The sequence below is a fragment of the Lolium rigidum genome, chromosome 6 (genome assembly GCF_022539505.1).
Source record: "Lolium rigidum isolate FL_2022 chromosome 6, APGP_CSIRO_Lrig_0.1, whole genome shotgun sequence".
Lineage (NCBI taxonomy): Eukaryota > Viridiplantae > Streptophyta > Magnoliopsida > Poales > Poaceae > Lolium > Lolium rigidum.
This window is the reverse complement of record NC_061513.1, coordinates 298,400,814-298,415,156: the sequence shown is the minus strand read 5'-3', so window position 1 is coordinate 298,415,156 and position 14,343 is coordinate 298,400,814.

The following is a 14,343-nucleotide window of genomic DNA, read 5'->3' as shown; positions in this document are numbered from 1 at the left end:
GGATCAGATCTACTAAATAATGATCAAGCGGGGTGCCGCCCCACACTGAGATAGGCGTGAGGACGGCTAGATATGCAAGGGTTGCACTACGTAAGCATGCTTAAACGAAGAACAATGCTAACCCTAACACATCTAATGATAACTACGTTGCTCGCCATCAAAAGCGCTTCGATGCGAGCAACGCATGAACAACGTGGGGCTTGTCTTGCCTAGATCGCAAGATGCGATCTAGGCAGCATGTCGCTTACGATAGAAACCCTCGAGACGAAGGAGTTGGCGATGCGCCGAGATTGGTTTGTTTTTGGGGTTGAACGTGAGTTGTTGTTTATTCCATAAACCCTAGGTACATATTTATAGTCCAGGGGACTTTCTAATGTGGATGTGCACTAAACCGTGCACGAGATAAACTCTAACTTCTAAATCGATACATAATTTATTCTACTAAGATACACGGGCTAACTAGCCCAACTTCTCCGTGCGAGGCCGCTTCATAGATCTTTCATATGTAATCTTCCAAGCCCATCTTGATCGCGGCCCACCTCCTGATTTAGCCAAAATCTGGTGATAACACATGCCCCCCTGGTTTTGGTAATGGTAATTTCAAAACCACTCTGTTTTTCCCCAGAGGGGTCATATCACGGCAGAGCAGAGCTGTCGCAGCATGCCTCATCATGACGACTTGCCTTCCCAACTTCTACGCACGATTTGACGAGTTTTGGCACCATGTCCTCGAGAGCTGCTCGGAAATTAAAAACCCCCACCTCCTTTTATTTAGCCGCAGCGAACAGTTCTCTTCTTTTCCCCTTCCGCGGTGGCACTCCAAAAACCCTCCTCTGCAACCATGTCCTCTTCCTCTTCCTCTTCCTCTTCGTCGGATCCTTCCCACGTGTCCTCTCCAATCCGAGAGTCGACGCCCTCGTGGGGACGCAAGCGGCGTACGACATCCTTGCCCCGACAAAGTGGGACAAAGAGGACCATGACTCCTCCGTACGGTCGAGGATGACAAATCCCAGACCGACGGGAGAGCGATCTCCGCTTCCTTGCTGGCGAGGAAGCGGTGGTGGAAGCGAAGACGACCGCCTCTCTGGGCGGACTTCACCACCTCCGAGGAGGTGAAGGAAGAGGAGAGGAGGAAGAGGATGAAGACGGCTCCTCCGATGAGCCGCCGGCCAAACGCCGCCACCTACGGCCCGGGAACTTCGGCGACGTCGACGGTGACGGCGACGCCGACGAAAGGACGAAGGCGAGCGAGGGTCCCTATCGGCGGCCGGCTGGAGCAGCGACGACGAGCCGGCGGGGAGTAGCACCGGCGGTGGCGGCAGACGGTGACGACGACGACGACGAGCGGCGGCGGCCCCTAGATAGGGTCTTAGCATAGGACTAGCGGTAGCGAGACGGGGCAATGTATCCCCCTGGTCTTCTCTTTTGAGGGCAATCAGCTCTTCTCTGTAAGAAATCGGCTCATCAATGAAGAAATTCCCCAACTCGATTTTGCCGATTCCATTTATGATAATTTAGCCGATTGTCTTCCCTCACGATTCTGCCGATTGCCACACTAGACCATGCCCAACAAGCCGATGGCATCGCGCCGGCCTCCCACACTAGATTTTGAGATAGATCCATCTAGACCCAAACTCCTTGCCACACAAGTCCAAGCCTTATTCGCGCGAATCCACGAGATCTCATTCAAGATGACATGTTGGACCTAGCGGCAAACCTCCTGAAATAATGTCGGGTCTCCTCTTCCTTATTCTCTCCGAATTCTGCTCGTTCGGCTCAGACTGACTTCCCTCTACAATAAACACCGTCTTTTGAACGAGCCGACACGAAGAGCGGGCCCACCTTGACAGAGTTGGTTAGACCTCGAGGGCGAGCTGCCCCGAGCCTTAGCCACGGCGAGGTAAAGGATGGATCATCACCATTGAGATTTCGGGGCGGGCCCAACCCTGTCCAAGAGAATTACCCCGCGGGGCCACCAGCCGATTACCTCCCTTCCGTTGAGGGTCCATACGGCCGATCCAGCAAGCTATGATAATTTTGCAACATAGGCACCGTTCTTCGGGTAACTTGCGGTGCGGAGTTCGGCCGATCCCAACGAGATCGGCTCCCGGAGCAGAAGACCTTCAAAGTGAGCTGCCCCCGGGCCTTCAAGGTAAGAATAGCGGCGAGCTGATTACGTCAATCATCCTTGGTTTCTAACTCACAACGCCGTATCCAACCGATTTAGAACAAATCGGCTCTTTTAGAATGAGGGAATTCCGAGACGAGCCGCCCTCCCCGAGCTTCTTTAGTCCAAACCTTGCGCCTTGCTGATCGGATCAGCTCATCATCTTCGGCAGGCTGAAGCACCTTCCGGTGAGAACGTTTTCGTGTTTCTGACGCTCTCCAGACTCTTGGAGGGAACTACCCCCTCTGCTCTTAAGTCGATGCCTGCTGCATCGGCTATGCCTGAAATTTTTCGATGCCTGCTGCATCGGCTATGCCTGAAATTTTCCGAATTTTTTTTTTTTATTTTTCCGCCGACTTGTATATCGGCCCCCATGTTCCAATACCCATCAACAGAAGATGAAATGGTTCTGTTGCATACCCTCGTACTTTATATACCGGGTGCCCCCGAGCCGGTCTGTCAAGAGAATTGATGGTATCGGCTCTGTTGGATAACATGTTGAACCCGGGCGAGAATGGTGGGTGAGGATATTCCCGGCCGATTCTGGAATCGGCCTCCACGTTGTTTGCTCGGTAAAGGTCTTGTAATGCTCCTTCACGAGATCCACAGGGCCGATCACGAGGATCAGCCTCGCCGACTTGCACATTGCTTGGCTTCAACTACATGGTCGGGCCGGTGGATAAAACTAGCTTAACCCTTCCCTTCGTTACATCGATGCGCTCGCAGCCGTCCAATTTGATGCTGAGAGGGGTTCTTGGCCTGCCGCTTCCCATGCATTCATGCCGGCCGTTGAGACTTCAGCCGAGTCGTCGGCTTGGACGACCTCCACCTCATCACCATCCCACTGTATTATGCATTGGTGCATCGTGGAAGGAATGCGGCGGTTGGCGTGGATCCAATCTCTTCCCGGCAAAACAGCATAGCTGCTCGTGCTATCAACGATAAAGAACGCCGTAGGGATGGTTTTCCTTCCTACGGTCAGATCCACGTTCAGAACTCCCTGTGCTTCAGATGCTTGGCCGTTGAAATCGCTCAACGTTACGTTGGTCTTGATTAGATCCGAACTCGAGCGTCCCGGCCGACGTAGCATAGAGTATGGCATGATGTTAGCTGCCGCTCCGGTGTCTACCAGGCATCCTGTTTACGGGCCTCCCATCAATATACCCTCGTAAGTACGGGGCCTTCGGATGCTCGTAGCTCCTGTCTCGTGGCTTCTCAAAGATAACCGGCCGTGGGCCGCGATCAAGTTGTGCCACGGAGGTCTCGTCTAACCACGGGGCATTGAACTCCGAAGGGAGGATGAACACCATATTTGTGCCGGCCGATGTTTCATCATCGGCTTTTCTCTGTTTGGGGCGCCACTCTTTTCTTTGTGGGCTGACCTTCCTCGTCCGGGGTTCGCGGGATTTTGGCGGCCAAATCAGGCCGTGCTTTCCTTAGCGTGCGCGAGTATAATCTTTCGGTTTCTTCCAACTCACGCGAGACGCTGGACTTTTTGCTCCGAGGAACGGCTGAGCCCATCGGGGCACCATCCGGGCTGATGATATTTGTATTCTTCGCCACCGTCCTCCGGCTCCTCGAGCCCTTCCATACGAGGGGACTCGGCACGCTTGTTCCGATGCGGGAAAGGCCCTAGCCGGCTGAACACGGACACGTTAGCGGCACCCTTCTTCCTTTGTTTGCATTCGGGCAGTCCTCGATTGTTGGCAATCGGCTCATCCCTGAGTCCCGGCAATGTTTGAAGAACGGGCATTCCCGGTGCTTATCCATGTCACTCCGTCCCCTTGGCCTCCCTTCGGCGCGACGGCCGTACCCGTTGTTGCTTCTACCATGTTGGCGGTACCTTCCGACCTCGGCATCGGACCGAGACATTCCCCTCCTCGTCGGCGCCGTAGCGCCGACGTCGGTCTTGGTGTTGCTCGTATTTGCCGAGAGGGTGCTTAGAGTGTGGGCGTTGATACCGCATGCTTCTTATTCCCTCCCTTGCCGGGTACCGCATGTCCTCACCTCGGGGTTGGCCGCACGGATCGGCCCCTTCTTCATCCTTGCCACGGGAGTGGCTGCTTTGTTTCCTCTTTGCCGTGGTAGCTTGCAGCTCTTGCCACATTGACACCAAAGGAACACTTTGGCCGATTTATGGGGTGGCTGAGATCCACCGTGTCGACACCGGGCCCCGGGCGTGGGTTCGTACCAAGCCCGATATCATGCGGCCGGGTCTTCTCGGCGGAGCCGATGAGTTCGGCTCCAAGGGTTGCCTTGATCCCGTCATGTTCCCTTCTGAGCTCCTTGGGTAGATCCCCATGCTTCAGAGACTTGGTGCGCTCCTTCAACGGGGTGGAGAGATCTCTTTCCTCAAGCGCGCCTTCGGGCGTGGAGCCCCTCCCCCTGACGTCATGGGGGTGGGTTCGGTGGGAGGAGCCGAAGAGTGCGGCTTCGAGGATGGCTTTGATCTCGTCGCATGTGGCTGGCGTGCCGTCCGCCATCTCAGATGTAGATGGCGATGTGGTTGATGTAGACGATGGTCCCACCGGGCGTGCCAGAATGTGTTGACTGCCAAAACCCACCGGCGGGCAGCGGCCTTGTCAACACTAGTAGAGCCGGGGGAGCCTAGAGCTGCGGCTGGCTGAGACCCCTCCGGCCGACGGCCCGCAATGCTCTTCCGGTCACACGCGGCGTTGCGAAGTGCAAGGGCGTGCCACCTGACCTATACACGGTCGGGAAGGTGATGAGATTGCCTCGCTTAGTTTCTGCGGGGCATACATGTAAACGTTAAATACGAGCCTCGATCGGCTCTCGAGGTTATCTGTGAATCGGCTCAAAGAGCCGATCCACCCATGATCCGTACGGGGTGTACGAATACTTGGTGGTCCTGCTTGATCAAGATGAAGCTAATGAGATCTACGACGATTTAGGGTTTTCACCACATAATCGGATCATCCTACTCCGAGGTTGGGCCGGATGGCCACGCACGGTGCTCGTAAGCCGATCCTAAACAAGGCCGAGAAAACCAACATGAAGTTGATCCTAGGAACATCCCGTTTAGGACTTGCGAACGCCACCCTACGTGCCACGAGGATCCTCCCCCTTTGTAAGGCCAAACTATTGCAGATATTAAACTAATCCTTGTAGAACAAGGAGCAATCATAACGGATCAGATCTACTAAATAATGATCAAGCGGGTGCCGCCCCCACACCGAGATAGGCGTGAGGACGGCTAGATATGCAAGGGTTGCACTACGTAAGCATGCTTAAACGAAGAACAATGCTAACCCTAACACATCTAATGATAACTACGTTGCTCGCCATCAAAAGCGCTTCGATACGAGCAACGCATGAACAACGTGGGGCTTGTGCTTTGCCTAGATCGCAAGATGCGATCTAGGCAGACATGTCGCTTACCTGATAGAAACCCTCGAGACGAAGGAGTTGGCGATGCGCCGAGATTGGTTTGTTTTTGGGGTTGAACGTGAGTTGTTTATTCCATAAACCCTAGGTACATATTTATAGTCCAGGGGACTTTCTAATGTGGATGTGCACTAAACCGTGCACGAGATAAACTCTAACTTCTAAATCGATACATAATTTATTCTACTAAGATACACGGGCTAACTAGCCCAACTCCTCCGTGCGAGGCCGCTTCATAGATCTTTCATATGTAATCTTCCAAGCCCATCTTGATCGCGGCCCACCTCCTGATTTAGCCAAAATCTGGTGATAACACCATGTTAACGGCGGGGAAGGGTTGGGTGTCGACCTTCATGGCGTACTGGTTGAAAATTAGCCGCCCCTTCTCTATCGCCGCTTGGATGTGCTGACGCCACACCCGGCAATCGTTGGTGGCATGGGAAAGCGAGTTGTGGAATTTGCGGTACGGCTTTCCGTTTAGCTCTTTCGCCGTGGGGAACTTGAGACCTTCGGGAACCGTCAACTGTTTCTCCTTGAGCGGGAGGTCGAAGATTTGTTCGGTCTTGGTCACGTCAAAATCAAATCCCCCAGGCGGCCCTGGTGGCTTTACCCATTTGCGGGCCACGGGGTTCCTCCCCGAGTCCACTCAGCCACTTGCTATCTCTTGGCCTCCCGCGGGCACTTCATCCTCCTCCGTATCGACCATGACTACTGCACGCTTGAACTTGTCTTGGTACGGGTCGGGGTGGCGGCTTGTTCATATGCTGATAGTTTCGAACCATGTGCGCCGGCGAGGGATAATCTGCTTGGGAGGCCATGTCCTTGAGCTGTGTTGCAAGGCCTGCTACTGCCAACTCGACTTGCTTCCTTTTCGGTTATACGAACCGAATAACATCGGTTCCTAAGATTCCTGAAGCGCTGGATGTATTCCGTCACCGTTTCCCCGCGCTTCGACGTAGTTGTGCTAGATCGGCAATGCCGGACTCGGAAGCTTCGAATGGTATAGCATATGGAACTCGTTCTTCCAATTGCTTCCAAGACTCGGATGGAGTTCGCTGGTAGAGAGGTGTACCATCCAAAAGCCGATCCCGTGAGGGACTGTGAAAAGAGCCTCACGCGTAGCTGATCCGACACCGAAGCCGGTCCTAGTTGAGCCAAATATCGGGCTGACGTGCTCGATGGAGCTGGAGCCATCCGATCCACCGAATTTGGAGAAGTCAGGGAGCCGATATTTAGGTGGCAGCGGGATCATCTCGTAATCGTCGGGGTACGGCTTGGAATAGCCGACTGCCTTTCTTTTCGGCATCATGCCGAACTGGTCTCTCAGTATGGTACTGATCTGATCCGCTGTGCTGGCCGTAGGAGTTGTACTCTGAAGATTTGCCGGGGTGGCGTACTTGGCCTGCCACGTTTGCTTTTCCGGCTCCGAGCCAGCTGCGGGAGCCGGGCTCGGGAGTTTCGTCGGTGTGGCGTATTTAGTTAGCCACGTACGCTCTGTCGCCGACGTTCCTCCTGTCTTCGCCGGAGTCCCCGATGTTGTGGCCTGGTTTGTGAGTGCCCGGTCACCACAATCCGGCACATACATGCACGCGTATCCATGAGGGATCTCCTTAGGCGCCTCCATCAAGAACCGGTAGTCACCGGGGTCGCCACCAGTGCCGTAGACGAGGAATGCCGGTGTAGTCGGCACTTCAGCGAGTGCTGCCAACGCAAATGGCAGCGGTGGACGGGACCGGAATGGCAATTCTCCTTGATGAGTCCCGAGAGCTGGTCCCGACGGCGAGTGCGGTGGCTCATGATCTCTCGGATCACGCGCGAGCGACACGCTCCAGCGCGTTGACCAAGTTCTCAGAGTGGCGGTGTAGCGAGTGAGCCACCAGGTAGTTGATCTCCTGCCGCAGACCCCTGGTGCGTTCCTCCGACGAGGTAGAGAGGTCTATCCCATCGAGTGCACCTTCCGGTGAGAACCCCTTCCATCCGATGCCACCGTAACGGGTTCTCCGAAAAGAGCCGATGAGGTCGGCTTCGAGGGTAGCCTTGATCTCGTTGTATTGCTTCTTGAGGTCATCGAGCGGATCCTCGTAGGTGAGCGGCGTGCCGTCCGCCATCTCGGATGTAGATGGCGATGTGGTTGATGCAGACGATTGTCCCACCGAGCGTGCCGGAATGTGTTGACTCGCCAAAACCCACCGGCGGGCGGCGGCCTTGTCAACACCTGTAGAGCCGGGGGAGCCTAGAGCTGCGGCTGGCTGAGACCCCTCCGAGCGACGGCCCGCAATGCTCTTCTGGTCACACGCGGCGTTGCGAAGTGCAAGGGCGTGCCACCTGACCTATACCTGGTCAGGAAGGTGATGAGGTGCCTCGCTTAGTTTCCTGCAGGGCATACATGTAAACATTAAATACGAGCCTCGATCGGCTCTCGGAGTTATCCCGTGAATCGGCTCAAAGAGCCGATCCACCCATGATCCGTGCGGGGTGCACGAATACTTGGCGGTCCTGCTTGATCAAGATGAAGCTAATGAGATCTACGACGATTTAGGGTTTTCACCGCATAACCGGATCATCCTACTCCGAGGTTGGGCCTTGCGGCCACGCACGGTGCTCGTAAGCCGATCCTAAACAAGGCCGGAAAACCAACATGAAGTTGATTCTAGGAACATCCCGTTTAGGACTTGCGAACGCCACCCTACGTGCCACTTGGATCCTCCCCCCATTGTAAGGCCAAACTATTGCGAGATATTAAACTAATCCTTGTAGAACAAGGAGCAATCGTAACGGATCGGATCTACTAAATAATGATCAAGCGGGGTGCCGCCCCCACACCGAGATAGGCGTGAGGGCGGCTAGATATGCAAGGGTTGCACTACGTAAGCATGCTTAAACGAAGAACAATGCTAACCCTAACACATCTAATGATAACTACGTTGCTCGCCATCAAAAGCGCTTCGATACGAGCAACGCATGAACAACGTGGGGCTTGTGCTGCCTAGATCGCAAGATGCGATCTAGGCGACATGTCGCTTACTCGATAGAAACCCTCGAGACGAAGGAGTTGGCGATGCGCCGAGATTGGTTTGTTTTTGGGGTTGAACGTGAGTTGTTGTTTATTCCATAAACCCTAGGTACATATTTATAGTCCAGGGGACTTTCTAATGAGGCGTGCACTAAACCGTGCACGACTAAGATTCTATCTCTTATCTAAAATAATAAACTACTAAATAAAGATACACGGGCAATTCAGCCCAAGACCCTTCGTGCCAGGCCGCCTTAGAATTCTTCCACATGTAATCTTCCAAGCCCGGCCCACCTCTGGATTCGTCTAAAATCTGGTGATAACACCACTATATTCTGTATCTGGTCCATCCTAAGCTCCAGCATTAACTATCCTCTATGTGTTGCTCATTACAAGTTTATATCCCGAAACATCTTGATTTGCATCCCCTTCACTATAAGTTCGGGAGTATTATTTAGTTCACGGCCAAAATTAAGTAATTGCACTTGGCACATGTTGGTTCACATTCCCTCCTCTTTAGCTTTTGCCATCGTAACTTCTATTTTTGGTTTACATTCCCTGCTCTCTAGATGTAGCCATCATAACTTCATCTTGCTCAGTCGTTGTTACAAAATTTATAGCCTCGCTACTATGTTGTTCATGCCAATTTTGTACTCCACGAACATGTTGGTTTGCATGGGACTCGATAGTAGTAAGTCTGTCTGTTTCATTCTAACATGCTCGTTATATTGGTCTGTTGGTATGCGGCATGCACTCTTTGTTTGCTTATTGTGCGCATTACAATGATCTTGTTATAACGACGAAATGATGAGTTCCAAATTCTTTGGCAAACAATATTGCGGTGTCTTTGCGTTTCCATTGTTCTTGTCTTAACTTGTAATGTCTTTGTTTCGGATATAGGTGCTTGCATGGACAACTTAAAATATTGCCGGATCGCTTCATTGTATTGCTAGGTTTAATTACCATTCAATTTCTCTGGGTTCCGTAATATTTTTTCAAAGCCTTGCAAGCTGATGTAATATTTAGTTAGTTTTTATAGTTCTTTCGCGCATTTTTTCTTTGGTGCTTGTGGTAAGTGAGGCTATCCGACGTAAATCAATGCTGCGTAAATATTCTCAGTATCTAAATCACGAATTCCCATCCCTTAAACGGTCCAATTAAGCGAAATCACATACGTGCTCGGCCCGCAAAATCCTAAAGCGCTTTTACGCCGGCATATAAACAGCAACTAAACAGGCTGGCCCACTTACTTATTGGGCCAGCCCATTTGATTTACTATGGACCCCACACTCTAATTGGGCCGGCCCACTTGCTTTAAGGTGGACCCCACCCACTACTGGGCCGGCCCACTACCTAGTTGGGCCAGCCCAATTGCTTTTGTGGTGGACCCCACGTACTAAATGGGCCGGCCCTTTAAGACGAAAGTGGGACCCACCAGTATTTTTTGGCCCGGCCCACTTGCTATATAGTGGACCCCACATACTAAATGGGCCGGCCCTTTAAGACGAAAGTGGGACCTACCAGTGTTTTTGTCCCGGCCCACTAGCGTGTTGGGCCGGCCCACTTGCTCTATGGTGGACCCCACATACTAAATGGGCCGGCCCTTTAGCAGGAAAGTGGGACCCACCTGTGTTTATGGCCCGGCCCACCATCTTGTTGGGCCGGCCCACTTGCTATATTGTGGACCCCACATACTAAATGGGCTGGCCCTTTAACAGGAGATTGGGACCCACCGGTGATTTTGGCCCAGCCCACTTGCTTGTTGGGCCAGTCCATTTGATCTAATGTGGGCCCCACGTACTAAATGGGCCGGCCCGATAGCAGGAAAGTGGGACCCACATGCTAATTGGGCCAGCCCACTAACTTCTTGGGCCGGCCCGGCTTGCTTTAATGTGGACCCCACTTTGTAAATGGGCCGGCCGGATAACAGGAAAGTGGGTCCCACATATCTTGTGGGCCGGCCCTTTTGCTCGTTGACCGGTCAAACGAGTGCATTCGGCCCGGCCCACATGCTTAGTGGGCCGGCCCATTAGAGTTTTGGCCGGTCAACCTTAGAGGTTAGGCCCGGCCCACGTAACTAATGGACCGGCCCAGCTATATAGTTGACCGGTCAAACTAAGTCAGCTGGCCCGGCCCGCAACCTTAATGGGCCGGCCCGCTTAAGACGTGGCAGGCCTCGTGTGGGCCTACCATCTACCACGGGGTTTCAGCCGGTTAACGCCGTTAACCGCGCTAACGGCGTCCGCCACGTGTCGGCTTGCATGACGTCAGCAGTCAACGGGCTCCCGGAAACACTTGCGCAACGGTCCGATTTTCCGTGGCGGAAGGGCGCCCAAGCGCGACGGACCGAAAAATCGTCGTAGGACTTTGCCTGACGCAGTTTCCACAACAGAACCCATATCGTCGGGTTAGGCCCATAGGCGACGAAAAATACCCCTTAGCGGACGATTTTGAGACGTTGTCTATCAGAACTTTTCTTGTAGTGATATTCATCACTTGGTATAGACCAAGAGATTATATATTAATCACCTACTGATTAACATGCCACTTTCCAAACCCACACTAGCTACCAACACATTTGGAGAACAAACAAGCAGTAGCCATATCACTCAATCCAATAATATAGAGGCAACCAGCCTAGCACGTGCCTATTTAATTATTACCATAAACAGTTCAAAGGCAGTATCGTTACACAGTTAATCATCACATCATTCATGCTTAAGCTAATGAGCAAGAGCATTTGTTCTTGCTAAAGCAATAGTTCCAGCAAGAACCACATGCACAACACCGACATCACAAAAACTAGCAGCACAACAGCAGCACAAAGTAATTTCGTCGAGCAACAACAGCACAACAAAGTAATTTCGTCGAGCAACATCAGCACAACAAAGTAATTTCGTCGAGCAACCGCTGCACAACCTAGCAGCACAACCTTTGTGTGGTGCATTTCGTCGAGCACTTTGTGCTCGCGCGGGAGAGGAAGAGGGAGGGGAGGGGAGTAAGCTCACCGACGATGACGGCAGGGGTGGAGGAGCTCACCGACGATGAAGGCAGGGGTGGAGGACGCGGTGGCTCCTCCACCTTGACGCGACGCCGTCCCCTCCTCCACCTTGATGCGGTGGCCCCTCCTCGTCGTAGCGGCTTGTGCTGCATGTGGCGGGGATGGGAGGAGCGTGGCGGCATGCGGCCCTTGCGGAGGAAGGCGGCGGCGACGGCGATGGCGACGGCAACGCCAACGCTCACCATGGTGGCGCGCGGCGGTAGGGACCGGAGAGGGGAGAGGGGTACGGGCGCGCGGTAGGGAGAGGGGAGGGGGTACGGCATGATATAAGTTCCACTATTTCTGTGGCACACCAGAACAAGTGCGCCACTGAACCAATTATTTCTGTGGCGCACCCCGTCCTATGCGCCACAGAAATAGTAGAACCTATGATTAGGGGTGGCAGGGTGTGGGCCCCACCTTGTTTCTGTGGCGCATGTATTATTGCTGCGCCACAAAAATAAGCTATTTTTGTGGCGCAGCGTGCCAGGTGCGCCACAAAACAACTTTCTGTGGCGCATATTAGGCTAGTGCGCAACAAAAATAAGATCTCACCTATAAGGCTTTTCCTACTAGTGGAAGAGGGTTTCCGCGGCGGCGTTCCATGGGAGGTGATGTAGCGCCGGTGGAGGAAGCCGGACGGCACGGCTACTTCGCCGGGGCCTGGGGCTCTCCATCGGTAGCCATGGAGGATTCGGTGGAGCGGTGGCGGCCTCCGCCCCCGGTAACAGTTCGGCGGCGGTGCGCATGATCCGCGTCGCTGCCCTCTTCTTTGGTGATCCGGCGGGAGGGATTGGCGGCGTGGGGGCTACTGATCTTGCTTTGTTTTTGGTGGCGGTCCTCGGGTTTCTCGCATGCGAGGATGAATATCTTCCGGAGGTCAGTTTGCTTTGATCTGGCTGGAGAGATGAGTTCTGGAAAGCTCCGCATCTTTTGCCTGCAGTTTGCTGGATCGGGTGGTATTCGGTCGCGCGCGCCCATGGTTTTATTCCGACCGTTTGGTTCCGGAGAGAGCGGCGCGAAGCTCTATTCTGTGTTGACATCAGGTGAATGTTTGGTCCATATGGTGAAGTCAGAAGAAGGAATATCATGAAGGCCGGATTGGTGGACTGGCTAAAGGAGGTTCGAGTCTCCGTGATGCTGAGGGATCTGCATGGCGTTCCGGGCTCTGCCGCAGTGGTATGCATGTGGGGGCGGCAGCACAGGAGAAGTCCAGAGTCTTACCTCTCAGAGTGAAAACCCAAGGTCTGACCTTAACTGGTTGTGCCTGGCAATATTCTTGTTGGAGGTATTGTTTTGAGAGTGAGGACTATCTTCAGGGTGAAAACCTAAAACCTTTGGTCGGACGACGACGGCGCTGGTGCACTGTTCCCTTTTTGGAAGCGTCGCTTTTCGAGAGTCTGTACTTCAGGTGTTGTCACGGTGGTGGTTGTATTGCTGTTGCTAGGTCTAGAATACTGTAGCGGGACTTTTATTTCTTAGTTTTCTTTACTCTTTTTTGGCTGCCATTAGGGTGGGGCATTGTTGCAGAGGCTGGGTGTAATTGATATCTTTTAATATTAATATATTCCTTTTATTAAAAAAAAGATCTATTTTGTCAAAATTTCGATGAGGCAGGAATCCAAGAAGATGCACACAGCGCTGGGTTCCCTATACCTGCTGATCTGACATGGAAATAGGACCTCACAGCATCTCTAGCGGCTCATTTCAAATGAACATTTTGTGTTTGTTTTAGTCTGCGTAGATAATAAAAAAAAAGTTAAGAACAAAAGCAAATTTTGTGTCTAGGGCACGCCTCAAACGGATAAATTGTACATCCGTTTGGGGTGAGCCACTGAAGACGCCCTCACGACCCACCGTAGTGTCCAAGTTGGACTGGACGGCGGGATGGTGTTTTCGGTCGTCTGCTTCATTTGCAGTACAGTGGAAACCAAAATGGTGAACATGCGGAGCTGCGTCTACATGGGTTAGTTTTATTTTTACAAAAAATTGTCAAAACTAATGTCTCGCCTCACCCAAGAACACAGGAAAAATATTTCGGAACTCGACTAACTTCAGTAGAAACGTAAATATTCAAACGTTTTTCAAGTTGAACTTCCGGTTTAGCAGTTCTAAAACTTTCAAGTATTGTACGAATTCAATGAGGTTACTGTTGATAAAAGAATTAACAATAGTAATAATGACTCACCAATTACTAGAATGCGCGTGATAGCTACAAAAGAGTACCATAAGGAATTAACCTATGATGAGAACTTGCATATAAATACATTAACATAGCCATACCAAATTTTCAAATTATTCCGATTAGAGTTTCATCATATACCATTTTTTATTGCTTTGCCCCTTTGGTTCAATAGATATCCAGTAAAATCCTCTTAAAGTGAGTTTAAATTCATTAAACATGTATAAGAAAGGAGATAAAAGGGCAATACGATAACGCAATAATAAATAAATGTAAATATTATCTTGGTATTTGTAACAACCAGAATACAAAATATACACGATGTCTTTTCCAACTTTTGGTTAAGCGGCGAGCAAATGAATCATCATAGAAAAAACAATTTTCCTATTTTTCAGATTGTAACCATAAAATTAGTCATGCTAAGAAACTGAATAAATATAAGACTTATGCAAAGGCAAAGGTTGGTGAACATGTATGTGGTCCTCAAAATGCCTAGTATCAATGCTCTCAACTACAACTCAAATAATTGTTAACAA